This window comes from Eucyclogobius newberryi, unplaced genomic scaffold, assembly GCF_026437365.1.
Source record: "Eucyclogobius newberryi isolate DKJ021-1_F unplaced genomic scaffold, fEucNew1.0.hap1 SCAF_6, whole genome shotgun sequence".
NCBI classification, from domain to species: domain Eukaryota; kingdom Metazoa; phylum Chordata; class Actinopteri; order Gobiiformes; family Gobiidae; genus Eucyclogobius; species Eucyclogobius newberryi.
The window spans coordinates 42,507,672-42,522,207 of record NW_027316278.1 but is presented as its reverse complement, the minus strand read 5'-3'; positions in this window follow the sequence as shown (position 1 = coordinate 42,522,207).

The following is a 14,536-nucleotide window of genomic DNA, read 5'->3' as shown; positions in this document are numbered from 1 at the left end:
CATTCAGCTTCTCTTCAGAGTCCTTTATTATCCAGCTGCTCTTCAGAGTCCTTTACCATCCAGCTGCTCTTCAGAGTCCTTTACCTTCCAGCTGCTCTTCAGAGTCCTTTACTATCCAGCTGCTCTTGAGTCCTTTACCATTCAGCTGCTCTTCAGAGTCCTTTACCATCCAGCTGCTCTTCAGAGTCCTTTACCATCCAGCTGCTCTTCAGAGTCCTTTACCATTCAGCTTCTCTTCAGAGTCCTTTACCATCCAGCTGCTCTTCAGAGTCCTTTACCATCCAGCTGCTCTTCAGAGACCTTTACCATCCAGCTGCTCTTGAGTCCTTTACCATTCAGCTGCTCTTCAGAGTCCTTTACCATCCAGCTGCTCTTCAGAGTCCTTTACTATCCAGCTGATCTTCAGAGTCGTTTACTATCCAGCTGCTCTTCAGAGTCCTTTACCATCCAGCTGCTCTTCAGAGTCCTTTACTATCCAGCTGCTCTTTAGAGTCGTTTACTATCCAGCTGCTCTTCAGAGTCCTTTACTCTCCAGCTGCTCTTCAGAGTCCTTTACCATCCAGCTGCTCTTCAGAGTCGTTTACTATCCAGCTGCTCTTCAGAGTCGTTTACTATCAAGCTGCTCTTCAGATTCCTTTACTATCCAGCTGCTCTTCAGAGTCCTTTATTATCCAGCTGCTCTTCAGAGTCCTTTACCATCCAGCTAATCTTCAGAGTCCTTTACCGTCCAGCTGCTCTTCAGAGTCCTTTGCCATCCAGCTGCTCCTCAGAGTCATTTACCATCCAGCTGCTTTTCAGAGTCCTTTACTATCCAGCTGCTCTTCAGAGTCCTTTACCATTCAGCTTCTCTTCAGAGTCCTTTATTATCCAGCTGCTCTTCAGAGTCCTTTACCATCCAGCTGCTCTTCAGAGTCCTTTACCTTCCAGCTGCTCTTCAGAGTCCTTTACTATCCAGCTGCTCTTGAGTCCTTTACCATCCAGCTGCTCTTCAGAGTCCTTTACCATCCAGCTGCTCTTCAGAGTCCTTTACCATCCAGCTGCTCTTCAGAGTCCTTTACTATCCAGCTGCTCTTCAGAGTCCTTTACCATCCAGCTGCTCTTCAGTGTCCTTTACTATCCAGCTGCTCTTGAGTCCTTTACCATCCAGCTGCTCTTCAGAGTCCTTTATTATCCAGCTGCTCTTCAGAATCCTTTACCATCCAGCTAATCTTCAGAGTCCTTTACCATCCAGCTGCTCTTCAGAGTCCTTTGCCATCCAGCTGCTCCTCAGAGTCATTTACCATCCAGCTGCTTTTCAGAGTCCTTTACTATCCAGCTGCTCTTCAGAGTCCTTTACCATTCAGCTTCTCTTCAGAGTCCTTTATTATCCAGCTGCTCTTCAGAGTCCTTTACCATCCAGCTGCTCTTCAGAGTCCTTTACCTTCCAGCTGCTCTTCAGAGTCCTTTACTATCCAGCTGCTCTTGAGTCCTTTACCATTCAGCTGCTCTTCAGAGTCCTTTACCATCCAGCTGCTCTTCAGAGTCCTTTACCATCCAGCTGCTCTTCAGAGTCCTTTACCATTCAGCTTCTCTTCAGAGTCCTTTACCATCCAGCTGCTCTTCAGAGTCCTTTACCATCCAGCTGCTCTTCAGAGACCTTTACCATCCAGCTGCTCTTGAGTCCTTTACCATTCAGCTGCTCTTCAGAGTCCTTTACCATCCAGCTGCTCTTCAGAGTCCTTTACTATCCAGCTGATCTTCAGAGTCGTTTACTATCCAGCTGCTCTTCAGAGTCCTTTACCATCAAGCTGCTCTTCAGAGTCCTTTACTATCCAGCTGCTCTTTAGAGTCGTTTACTATCCAGCTGCTCTTCAGAGTCCTTTACTCTCCAGCTGCTCTTCAGAGTCCTTTACCATCCAGCTGCTCTTCAGAGTAGTTTACTATCCAGCTGCTCTTCAGAGTCGTTTACTATCATGCTGCTCTTCAGATTCCTTTACTATCCAGCTGCTCTTCAGAGTCCTTTATTATCCAGCTGCTCTTCAGAGTCCTTTACCATCCAGCTAATCTTCAGAGTCCTTTACCGTCCAGCTGCTCTTCAGAGTCCTTTGCCATCCAGCTGCTCCTCAGAGTCATTTACCATCCAGCTGCTTTTCAGAGTCCTTTACTATCCAGCTGCTCTTCAGAGTCCTTTACCATTCAGCTTCTCTTCAGAGTCCTTTATTATCCAGCTGCTCTTCAGAGTCCTTTACCATCCAGCTGCTCTTCAGAGTCCTTTACCTTCCAGCTGCTCTTCAGAGTCCTTTACTATCCAGCTGCTCTTGAGTCCTTTACCATCCAGCTGCTCTTCAGAGTCCTTTACCATCCAGCTGCTCTTCAGAGTCCTTTACCATCCAGCTGCTCTTCAGAGTCCTTTACTATCCAGCTGCTCTTCAGAGTCCTTTACCATCCAGCTGCTCTTCAGTGTCCTTTACTATCCAGCTGCTCTTGAGTCCTTTACCATCCAGCTGCTCTTCAGAGTCCTTTACCATCCAGCTGCTCTTGAGTCCTTTACCATTCAGCTGCTCTTCAGAGTCCTTTACCATCCAGCTGCTCTTCAGAGTCCTTTACTATCCAGCTGATCTTCAGAGTCGTTTACTATCCAGCTGCTCTTCAGAGTCCTTTACCATCCAGCTGCTCTTCAGAGTCCTTTACTATCCAGCTGCTCTTTAGAGTCGTTTACTATCCAGCTGCTCTTCAGAGTCCTTTACTCTCCAGCTGCTCTTCAGAGTCCTTTACCATCCAGCTGCTCTTCAGAGTCGTTTACTATCCAGCTGCTCTTCAGAGTCGTTTACTATCATGCTGCTCTTCAGATTCCTTTACTATCCAGCTGCTCTTCAGAGTCCTTTATTATCCAGCTGCTCTTCAGAGTCCTTTACCATCCAGCTAATCTTCAGAGTCCTTTACCGTCCAGCTGCTCTTCAGAGTCCTTTGCCATCCAGCTGCTCCTCAGAGTCATTTACCATCCAGCTGCTTTTCAGAGTCCTTTACTATCCAGCTGCTCTTCAGAGTCCTTTACCATTCAGCTTCTCTTCAGAGTCCTTTATTATCCAGCTGCTCTTCAGAGTCCTTTACCATCCATCTGCTCTTCAGAGTCCTTTACCTTCCAGCTGCTCTTCAGAGTCCTTTACTATCCAGCTGCTCTTGAGTCCTTTACCATCCAGCTGCTCTTCAGAGTCCTTTACCATCCAGCTGCTCTTCAGAGTCCTTTACCATCCAGCTGCTCTTCAGAGTCCTTTACTATCCAGCTGCTCTTCAGAGTCCTTTACCATCCAGCTGCTCTTCAGTGTCCTTTACTATCCAGCTGCTCTTGAGTCCTTTACCATCCAGCTGCTCTTCAGAGTCCTTTACCATCCAGCTGCTCTTCAGAGTCCTTTACCGTCCAGCTGCTCTTCAGAGTCCTTTGCCATCCAGCTGCTCCTCAGAGTCATTTACCATCCAGCTGCTTTTCAGAGTCCTTTACTATCCAGCTGCTCTTCAGAGTCCTTTACCATTCAGCTTCTCTTCAGAGTCCTTTATTATCCAGCTGCTCTTCAGAGTCCTTTACCATCCAGCTGCTCTTCAGAGTCCTTTACCTTCCAGCTGCTCTTCAGAGTCCTTTACTATCCAGCTGCTCTTGAGTCCTTTACCATCCAGCTGCTCTTCAGAGTCCTTTACCATCCAGCTGCTCTTCAGAGTCCTTTACCATCCAGCTGCTCTTCAGAGTCCTTTACTATCCAGCTGCTCTTCAGAGTCCTTTACCATCCAGCTGCTCTTCAGTGTCCTTTACTATCCAGCTGCTCTTGAGTCCTTTACCATCCAGCTGCTCTTCAGAGTCCTTTACCATCCAGCTGCTCTTGAGTCCTTTACCATTCAGCTGCTCTTCAGAGTCCTTTACCATCCAGCTGCTCTTCAGAGTCCTTTACTATCCAGCTGATCTTCAGAGTCGTTTACTATCCAGCTGCTCTTCAGAGTCCTTTACCATCCAGCTGCTCTTCAGAGTCCTTTACTATCCAGCTGCTCTTTAGAGTCGTTTACTATCCAGCTGCTCTTCAGAGTCCTTTACTCTCCAGCTGCTCTTCAGAGTCCTTTACCATCCAGCTGCTCTTCAGAGTCGTTTACTATCCAGCTGCTCTTCAGAGTCGTTTACTATCATGCTGCTCTTCAGATTCCTTTACTATCCAGCTGCTCTTCAGAGTCCTTTATTATCCAGCTGCTCTTCAGAGTCCTTTACCATCCAGCTAATCTTCAGAGTCCTTTACCGTCCAGCTGCTCTTCAGAGTCCTTTGCCATCCAGCTGCTCCTCAGAGTCATTTACCATCCAGCTGCTTTTCAGAGTCCTTTACTATCCAGCTGCTCTTCAGAGTCCTTTACCATTCAGCTTCTCTTCAGAGTCCTTTATTATCCAGCTGCTCTTCAGAGTCCTTTACCATCCATCTGCTCTTCAGAGTCCTTTACCTTCCAGCTGCTCTTCAGAGTCCTTTACTATCCAGCTGCTCTTGAGTCCTTTACCATCCAGCTGCTCTTCAGAGTCCTTTACCATCCAGCTGCTCTTCAGAGTCCTTTACCATCCAGCTGCTCTTCAGAGTCCTTTACTATCCAGCTGCTCTTCAGAGTCCTTTACCATCCAGCTGCTCTTCAGTGTCCTTTACTATCCAGCTGCTCTTGAGTCCTTTACCATCCAGCTGCTCTTCAGAGTCCTTTACCATCCAGCTGCTCTTCAGAGTCCTTTACCATCCAGCTGCTCTTCAGAGTCCTTTACCATCCAGCTGCTCTTGAGTCCTTTAACATTCAGCTGCTCTTCAGAGTCCTTTACCATCCAGCTGCTCTTCAGAGTCCTTTACTATCCAGCTGATCTTCAGAGTCGTTTACTATCCAGCTGCTCTTCAGAGTCCTTTACCATCCAGCTGCTCTTCAGAGTCCTTTACTATCCAGCTGCTCTTCAGAGTCGTTTACTATCCAGCTGCTCTTCAGAGTCCTTTACTCTCCAGCTGCTCTTCAGAGTCCTTTACCATCCAGCTGCTCTTCAGAGTCGTTTACTATCCAGCTGCTCTTCAGAGTCCTTTACCATCCAGCTGCTCTTCAGAGTCCTTTACTATCCAGCTGCTCTTCAGAGTCGTTTACTATCCAGCTGCTCTTCAGAGTCCTTTATTATCCAGCTGCTCTTCAGAATCTTTTACCATCCAGCTAATCTTCAGAGTCCTTTACCATCCAGCTGCTCTTCAGAGTCCTTTGCCATCCAGCTGCTCCTCAGAGTCATTTACCATCCATCTGCTTTTCATAGTCCTTTACTATCCAGCTGCTCTTCAGAGTCCTTTACCATTCAGCTTCTCTTCAGAGTGCTTTATTATCCAGCTGCTCTTCAGAGTCCTTTACCATCCAGCTGCTCTTCAGAGTCCTTTACCTTCCAGCTGCTCTTCAGAGTCCTTTACTATCCAGCTGCTCTTGAGCCCTTTACCATTCAGCTGCTCTTCAGAGTCCTTTACCATCCAGCTGCTCTTCAGAGTCCTTTACCATCCAGCTGCTCTTCAGAGTCCTTTACCATTCAGCTTCTCTTCAGAGTCCTTTACCATCCAGCTGCTCTTCAGAGTCCTTTACAATCCAGCTGCTCTTCAGAGACCTTTACCATCCAGCTGCTCTTGAGTCCTTTACCATTCAGCTGCTCTTCAGAGTCCTTTACCATCCAGCTGCTCTTCAGAGTCCTTTACTATCCAGCTGCTCTTCAGAGTCCTTTACCATCCAGCTGCTCTTCAGAGTCCTTTACCATCCAGCTGCTCTTCAGAGTCCTTTACCATTAAGCAGCTCTTCAGAGTCTTTTACTATCCAGCTGCTCTTCAGAGTCGTTTACTATCCAGCTGCCCTTCAGAGTTCTTTACTCTCCAGCTGCTCTTCAGAGTCCTTTACCATCCAGCTGCTCTTCAGAGTCGTTTACTATCCAGCTGCTCTTCAGAGTCCTTTACCATCCAGCTGCTCTTCAGAGTCCTTTACCATCCAGCTGCTCTTCAGAGTCCTTTACCATCCAGCTGCTCTTCAGAGTCCTTTACTATCCAGCTGCTCTTCAGAGTCCTTTACCATCCAGCTGCTCTTCAGTGTCCTTTACTATCCAGCTGCTCTTGAGTCCTTTACAATTCAGCTGCTCTTCAGTCCTTTACCATCCATCTGCTCTTCAGAGTCCTTTACCATCCAGCTGCTCTTCAGAGTCCTTTACCATCCAGCTGCTCTTCAGTCCTTTACCATCCATCTGCTCTTCAGAGTCCTTTACCATCCAGCTGCTCTTCAGAGTCCTTTACTATCCAGCTGCTCTTCAGAGTCCTTTACCATCCAGCTGCTCTTCAGTGTCCTTTACTATCCAGCTGCTCTTGAGTCCTTTACAATTCAGCTGCTCTTCAGTCCATTACCATCCATCTGCTCTTCAGAGTCCTTTACCATCCAGCTGCTCTTCAGAGTCCTTTACCATCCAGCTGCTCTTCAGTCCTTTACCATCCATCTGCTCTTCAGAGTCCTTTACCATCCAGCTGCTCTTCAGAGTCCTTTACATCCAGCTGCTCTTCAGAGTCATTTACCATCCAGCTGCTCTTCAGAGTCCTTTACCATCCAGCTTATCTTAAGAGTCCTTTACCATCAAGCTGCTCTTCAGAGTCCTTTACTATCCAGCTGCTCTTCAGAGTCCTTTACCATTGAGCTTCTCTTCAGAGTCCTTTACCATCCAGCTGCTCTTCAGAGTCCTTTACTATCCAGCTGCTCTTCAGAGTCCTTTACCATCCAGCTGCTCTTCAGAGTCCTTTACCATCCAGCTGCTCTTCAGAGTCCTTTACCATTAAGCAGCTCTTCAGAGTCCTTTACTATCCAGCTGCTCTTCAGAGTCGTTTACTATCCAGCTGCCCTTCAGAGTTCTTTACTCTCCAGCTGCTCTTCAGAGTCCTTTACCATCCAGCTGCTCTTCAGAGTCGTTTACTATCCAGCTGCTCTTCAGCGTCCTTTACCATCCAGCTGCTCTTCAGAGTCCTTTACCATCCAGCTGCTCTTCAGAGTCCTTTACCATCCAGCTGCTCTTCAGAGTCCTTTACTATCCAGCTGCTCTTCAGAGTCCTTTACCATCCAGCTGCTCTTCAGTGTCCTTTACTATCCAGCTGCTCTTGAGTCCTTTACAATTCAGCTGCTCTTCAGTCCTTTACCATCCATCTGCTCTTCAGAGTCCTTTACCATCCAGCTGCTCTTCAGAGTCCTTTACCATCCAGCTGCTCTTCAGTCCTTTACCATCCATCTGCTCTTCAGAGTCCTTTACCATCCAGCTGCTCTTCAGAGTCCTTTACATCCAGCTGCTCTTCAGAGTCATTTACCATCCAGCTGCTCTTCAGAGTCCTTTACCATCCAGCTGATCTTAAGAGTCCTTTACCATCAAGCTGCTCTTCAGAGTCCTTTACTATCCAGCTGCTTTTCAGAGTCCTTTACTATCCAGCTGCTCTTCAGAGTCCTTTACCATTCAGCTTCTCTTCAGAGTCCTTTACCATCCAGCTGCTCTTCAGAGTCCTTTACCATCCAGCTGCTCTTCAGAGTCCTTTACCATCCAGCTGCTCTTCAGAGTCCTTTACCATCCAGCTGCTCTTCAGAGTCCTTTACCATCCAGCTGCTCTTCAGAGTCCTTTACCATCCAGCTGCTCTTGAGTCCTTTACCATTCAGCTGCTCTTCAGAGTCCTTTACCATCCAGCTGCTCTTCAGAGTCCTTTACTATCCAGCTGATCTTCAGAGTCGTTTACTATCCAGCTGCTCTTCAGAGTCCTTTACCATCCAGCTGCTCTTCAGAGTCCTTTACCATCCAGCTGCTCTTCAGAGTCGTTTACTATCCAGCTGCTCTTCAGAGTCGTTTACTATCAAGCTGCTCTTCAGATTCCTTTACTATCCAGCTGCTCTTCAGAGTCCTTTATTATCCAGCTGCTCTTCAGAATCCTTTACCATCCAGCTAATCTTCAGAGTCCTTTACCATCCAGCTGCTCTTCAGAGTCCTTTGCCATCCAGCTGCTCCTCAGAGTCATTTACCATCCAGCTGCTTTTCAGAGTCCTTTACTATCCAGCTGCTCTTCAGAGTCCTTTACCATTCAGCTTCTCTTCAGAGTCCTTTATTATCCAGCTGCTCTTCAGAGTCCTTTACCATCCAGCTGCTCTTCAGAGTCCTTTACCTTCCAGCTGCTCTTCAGAGTCCTTTACTATCCAGCTGCTCTTGAGTCCTTTACCATTCAGCTGCTCTTCAGAGTCCTTTACCATCCAGCTGCTCTTCAGAGTCCTTTACCATCCAGCTGCTCTTCAGAGTCCTTTACCATTCAGCTTCTCTTCAGAGTCCTTTACCATCCAGCTGCTCTTCAGAGTCCTTTACCATCCAGCTGCTCTTCAGAGACCTTTACCATCCAGCTGCTCTTGAGTCCTTTACCATTCAGCTGCTCTTCAGAGTCCTTTACCATCCAGCTGCTCTTCAGAGTCCTTTACTATCCAGCTGATCTTCAGAGTCGTTTACTATCCAGCTGCTCTTCAGAGTCCTTTACCATCCAGCTGCTCTTCAGAGTCCTTTACTATCCAGCTGCTCTTTAGAGTCGTTTACTATCCAGCTGCTCTTCAGAGTCCTTTACTCTCCAGCTGCTCTTCAGAGTCCTTTACCATCCAGCTGCTCTTCAGAGTCGTTTACTATCCAGCTTCTCTTCAGAGTCGTTTACTATCAAGCTGCTCTTCAGATTCCTTTACTATCCAGCTGCTCTTCAGAGTCCTTTATTATCCAGCTGCTCTTCAGAGTCCTTTACCATCCAGCTAATCTTCAGAGTCCTTTACCGTCCAGCTGCTCTTCAGAGTCCTTTGCCATCCAGCTGCTCCTCAGAGTCATTTACCATCCAGCTGCTTTTCAGAGTCCTTTACTATCCAGCTGCTCTTCAGAGTCCTTTACCATTCAGCTTCTCTTCAGAGTCCTTTATTATCCAGCTGCTCTTCAGAGTCCTTTACCATCCAGCTGCTCTTCAGAGTCCTTTACCTTCCAGCTGCTCTTCAGAGTCCTTTACTATCCAGCTGCTCTTGAGTCCTTTACCATCCAGCTGCTCTTCAGAGTCCTTTACCATCCAGCTGCTCTTCAGAGTCCTTTACCATCCAGCTGCTCTTCAGAGTCCTTTACTATCCAGCTGCTCTTCAGAGTCCTTTACCATCCAGCTGCTCTTCAGTGTCCTTTACTATCCAGCTGCTCTTGAGTCCTTTACCATCCAGCTGCTCTTCAGAGTCCTTTATTATCCAGCTGCTCTTCAGAATCCTTTACCATCCAGCTAATCTTCAGAGTCCTTTACCATCCAGCTGCTCTTCAGAGTCCTTTGCCATCCAGCTGCTCCTCAGAGTCATTTACCATCCAGCTGCTTTTCAGAGTCCTTTACTATCCAGCTGCTCTTCAGAGTCCTTTACCATTCAGCTTCTCTTCAGAGTCCTTTATTATCCAGCTGCTCTTCAGAGTCCTTTACCATCCAGCTGCTCTTCAGAGTCCTTTACCTTCCAGCTGCTCTTCAGAGTCCTTTACTATCCAGCTGCTCTTGAGTCCTTCACCATTCAGCTGCTCTTCAGAGTCCTTTACCATCCAGCTGCTCTTCAGAGTCCTTTACCATCCAGCTGCTCTTCAGAGTCCTTTACCATTCAGCTTCTCTTCAGAGTCCTTTACCATCCAGCTGCTCTTCAGAGTCCTTTACCATCCAGCTGCTCTTCAGAGACCTTTACCATCCAGCTGCTCTTGAGTCCTTTACCATTCAGCTGCTCTTCAGAGTCCTTTACCATCCAGCTGCTCTTCAGAGTCCTTTACTATCCAGCTGATCTTCAGAGTCGTTTACTATCCAGCTGCTCTTCAGAGTCCTTTACCATCCAGCTGCTCTTCAGAGTCCTTTACTATCCAGCTGCTCTTTAGAGTCGTTTACTATCCAGCTGCTCTTCAGAGTCCTTTACTCTCCAGCTGCTCTTCAGAGTCCTTTACCATCCAGCTGCTCTTCAGAGTCGTTTACTATCCAGCTGCTCTTCAGAGTCGTTTACTATCATGCTGCTCTTCAGATTCCTTTACTATCCAGCTGCTCCTCAGAGTCCTTTATTATCCAGCTGCTCTTCAGAGTCCTTTACCATCCAGCTAATCTTCAGAGTCCTTTACCGTCCAGCTGCTCTTCAGAGTCCTTTGCCATCCAGCTGCTCCTCAGAGTCATTTACCATCCAGCTGCTTTTCAGAGTCCTTTACTATCCAGCTGCTCTTCAGAGTCCTTTACCATTCAGCTTCTCTTCAGAGTCCTTTATTATCCAGCTGCTCTTCAGAGTCCTTTACCATCCAGCTGCTCTTCAGAGTCCTTTACCTTCCAGCTGCTCTTCAGAGTCCTTTACTATCCAGCTGCTCTTGAGTCCTTTACCATCCAGCTGCTCTTCAGAGTCCTTTACCATCCAGCTGCTCTTCAGAGTCCTTTACCATCCAGCTGCTCTTCAGAGTCCTTTACTATCCAGCTGCTCTTCAGAGTCCTTTACCATCCAGCTGCTCTTCAGTGTCCTTTACTATCCAGCTGCTCTTGAGTCCTTTACCATCCAGCTGCTCTTCAGAGTCCTTTACCATCCAGCTGCTCTTGAGTCCTTTACCATTCAGCTGCTCTTCAGAGTCCTTTACTATCCAGCTGCTCTTCAGAGTCCTTTACTATCCAGCTGATCTTCAGAGTCGTTTACTATCCAGCTGCTCTTCAGAGTCCTTTACCATCCAGCTGCTCTTCAGAGTCCTTTACTATCCAGCTGCTCTTTAGAGTCGTTTACTATCCAGCTGCTCTTCAGAGTCCTTTACTCTCCAGCTGCTCTTCAGAGTCCTTTACCATCCAGCTGCTCTTCAGAGTCGTTTACTATCCAGCTGCTCTTCAGAGTCGTTTACTATCATGCTGCTCTTCAGATTCCTTTACTATCCAGCTGCTCTTCAGAGTCCTTTATTATCAAGCTGCTCTTCAGAGTCCTTTACCATCCAGCTAATCTTCAGAGTCCTTTACCGTCCAGCTGCTCTTCAGAGTCCTTTGCCATCCAGCTGCTCCTCAGAGTCATTTACCATCCAGCTGCTTTTCAGAGTCCTTTACTATCCATCTGCTCTTCAGAGTCCTTTACCATTCAGCTTCTCTTCAGAGTCCTTTATTATCCAGCTGCTCTTCAGAGTCCTTTACCATCCAGCTGCTCTTCAGAGTCCTTTACCTTCCAGCTGCTCTTCAGAGTCCTTTACTATCCAGCTGCTCTTGAGTCCTTTACCATCCAGCTGCTCTTCAGAGTCCTTTACCATCCAGCTGCTCTTCAGAGTCCTTTACCATCCAGCTGCTCTTCAGAGTCCTTTACTATCCAGCTGCTCTTCAGAGTCCTTTACCATCCAGCTGCTCTTCAGTGTCCTTTACTATCCAGCTGCTCTTGAGTCCTTTACCATCCAGCTGCTCTTCAGAGTCCTTTACCATCCAGCTGCTCTTCAGAGTCCTTTACCATCCAGCTGCTCTTCAGAGTCCTTTACCATCCAGCTGCTCTTGAGTCCTTTAACATTCAGCTGCTCTTCAGAGTCCTTTACCATCCAGCTGCTCTTCAGAGTCCTTTACTATCCAGCTGATCTTCAGAGTCGTTTACTATCCAGCTGCTCTTCAGAGTCCTTTACCATCCAGCTGCTCTTCAGAGTCCTTTACTATCCAGCTGCTCTTCAGAGTCGTTTACTATCCAGCTGCTCTTCAGAGTCCTTTACTCTCCAGCTGCTCTTCAGAGTCCTTTACCATCCAGCTGCTCTTCAGAGTCGTTTACTATCCAGCTGCTCTTCAGAGTCGTTTACTATCAAGCTGCTCTTCAGATTCCTTTACTATCCAGTTGCTCTTCAGAGTCCTTTATTATCCAGCTGCTCTTCAGAATATTTTACCATCCAGCTAATCTTCAGAGTCCTTTACCATCCAGCTGCTCTTCAGAGTCCTTTGCCATCCAGCTGCTCCTCAGAGTCATTTACCATCCATCTGCTTTTCAGAGTCCTTTACTATCCAGCTGCTCTTCCGAGTCCTTTACCATTCAGCTTCTCTTCAGAGTGCTTTATTATCCAGCTGCTCTTCAGAGTCCTTTACCATCCAGCTGCTCTTCAGAGTCCTTTACCTTCCAGCTGCTCTTCAGAGTCCTTTACTATTCAGCTGCTCTTGAGCCCTTTACCATTCAGCTGCTCTTCAGAGTCCTTTACCATCCAGCTGCTCTTCAGAGTCCTTTACCATCCAGCTGCTCTTCAGAGTCCTTTACCATTCAGCTTCTCTTCAGAGTCCTTTACCATCCAGCTGCTCTTCAGAGTCCTTTACAATCCAGCTGCTCTTCAGAGACCTTTACCATCCAGCTGCTCTTGAGTCCTTTACCATTCAGCTGCTCTTCAGAGTCCTTTACCATCCAGCTGCTCTTCAGAGTCCTTTACTATCCAGCTGCTCTTCAGAGTCCTTTACCATCCAGCTGCTCTTCAGTGTCCTTTACTATCCAGCTGCTCTTGAGTCCTTTACCATCCAGCTGCTCTTCAGAGTCCTTTATTATCCAGCTGCTCTTCAGAATCCTTTACCATCCAGCTAATCTTCAGAGTCCTTTACCATCCAGCTGCTCTTCAGAGTCCTTTGCCATCCAGCTGCTCCTCAGAGTCATTTACCATCCAGCTGCTTTTCAGAGTCCTTTACTATCCAGCTGCTCTTCAGAGTCCTTTACCATTCAGCTTCTCTTCAGAGTCCTTTATTATCCAGCTGCTCTTCAGAGTCCTTTACCATCCAGCTGCTCTTCAGAGTCCTTTACCTTCCAGCTGCTCTTCAGAGTCCTTTACTATCCAGCTGCTCTTGAGTCCTTCACCATTCAGCTGCTCTTCAGAGTCCTTTACCATCCAGCTGCTCTTCAGAGTCCTTTACCATCCAGCTGCTCTTCAGAGTCCTTTACCATTCAGCTTCTCTTCAGAGTCCTTTACCATCCAGCTGCTCTTCAGAGTCCTTTACCATCCAGCTGCTCTTCAGAGACCTTTACCATCCAGCTGCTCTTGAGTCCTTTACCATTCAGCTGCTCTTCAGAGTCCTTTACCATCCAGCTGCTCTTCAGAGTCCTTTACTATCCAGCTGATCTTCAGAGTCGTTTACTATCCAGCTGCTCTTCAGAGTCCTTTACCATCCAGCTGCTCTTCAGAGTCCTTTACTATCCAGCTGCTCTTTAGAGTCGTTTACTATCCAGCTGCTCTTCAGAGTCCTTTACTCTCCAGCTGCTCTTCAGAGTCCTTTACCATCCAGCTGCTCTTCAGAGTCGTTTACTATCCAGCTGCTCTTCAGAGTCGTTTACTATCATGCTGCTCTTCAGATTCCTTTACTATCCAGCTGCTCCTCAGAGTCCTTTATTATCCAGCTGCTCTTCAGAGTCCTTTACCATCCAGCTAATCTTCAGAGTCCTTTACCGTCCAGCTGCTCTTCAGAGTCCTTTGCCATCCAGCTGCTCCTCAGAGTCATTTACCATCCAGCTGCTTTTCAGAGTCCTTTACTATCCAGCTGCTCTTCAGAGTCCTTTACCATTCAGCTTCTCTTCAGAGTCCTTTATTATCCAGCTGCTCTTCAGAGTCCTTTACCATCCAGCTGCTCTTCAGAGTCCTTTACCTTCCAGCTGCTCTTCAGAGTCCTTTACTATCCAGCTGCTCTTGAGTCCTTTACCATCCAGCTGCTCTTCAGAGTCCTTTACCATCCAGCTGCTCTTCAGAGTCCTTTACCATCCAGCTGCTCTTCAGAGTCCTTTACTATCCAGCTGCTCTTCAGAGTCCTTTACCATCCAGCTGCTCTTCAGTGTCCTTTACTATCCAGCTGCTCTTGAGTCCTTTACCATCCAGCTGCTCTTCAGAGTCCTTTACCATCCAGCTGCTCTTGAGTCCTTTACCATTCAGCTGCTCTTCAGAGTCCTTTACTATCCAGCTGCTCTTCAGAGTCCTTTACTATCCAGCTGATCTTCAGAGTCGTTTACTATCCAGCTGCTCTTCAGAGTCCTTTACCATCCAGCTGCTCTTCAGAGTCCTTTACTATCCAGCTGCTCTTTAGAGTCGTTTACTATCCAGCTGCTCTTCAGAGTCCTTTACTCTCCAGCTGCTCTTCAGAGTCCTTTACCATCCAGCTGCTCTTCAGAGTCGTTTACTATCCAGCTGCTCTTCAGAGTCGTTTACTATCATGCTGCTCTTCAGATTCCTTTACTATCCAGCTGCTCTTCAGAGTCCTTTATTATCAAGCTGCTCTTCAGAGTCCTTTACCATCCAGCTAATCTTCAGAGTCCTTTACCGTCCAGCTGCTCTTCAGAGTCCTTTGCCATCCAGCTGCTCCTCAGAGTCATTTACCATCCAGCTGCTTTTCAGAGTCCTTTACTATCCATCTGCTCTTCAGAGTCCTTTACCATTCAGCTTCTCTTCAGAGTCCTTTATTATCCAGCTGCTCTTCAGAGTCCTTTACCATCCAGCTGCTCTTCAGAGTCCTTTACCTTCCAGCTGCTCTTCAGAGTCCTTTACTATCCAGCTGCTCTTGAGTC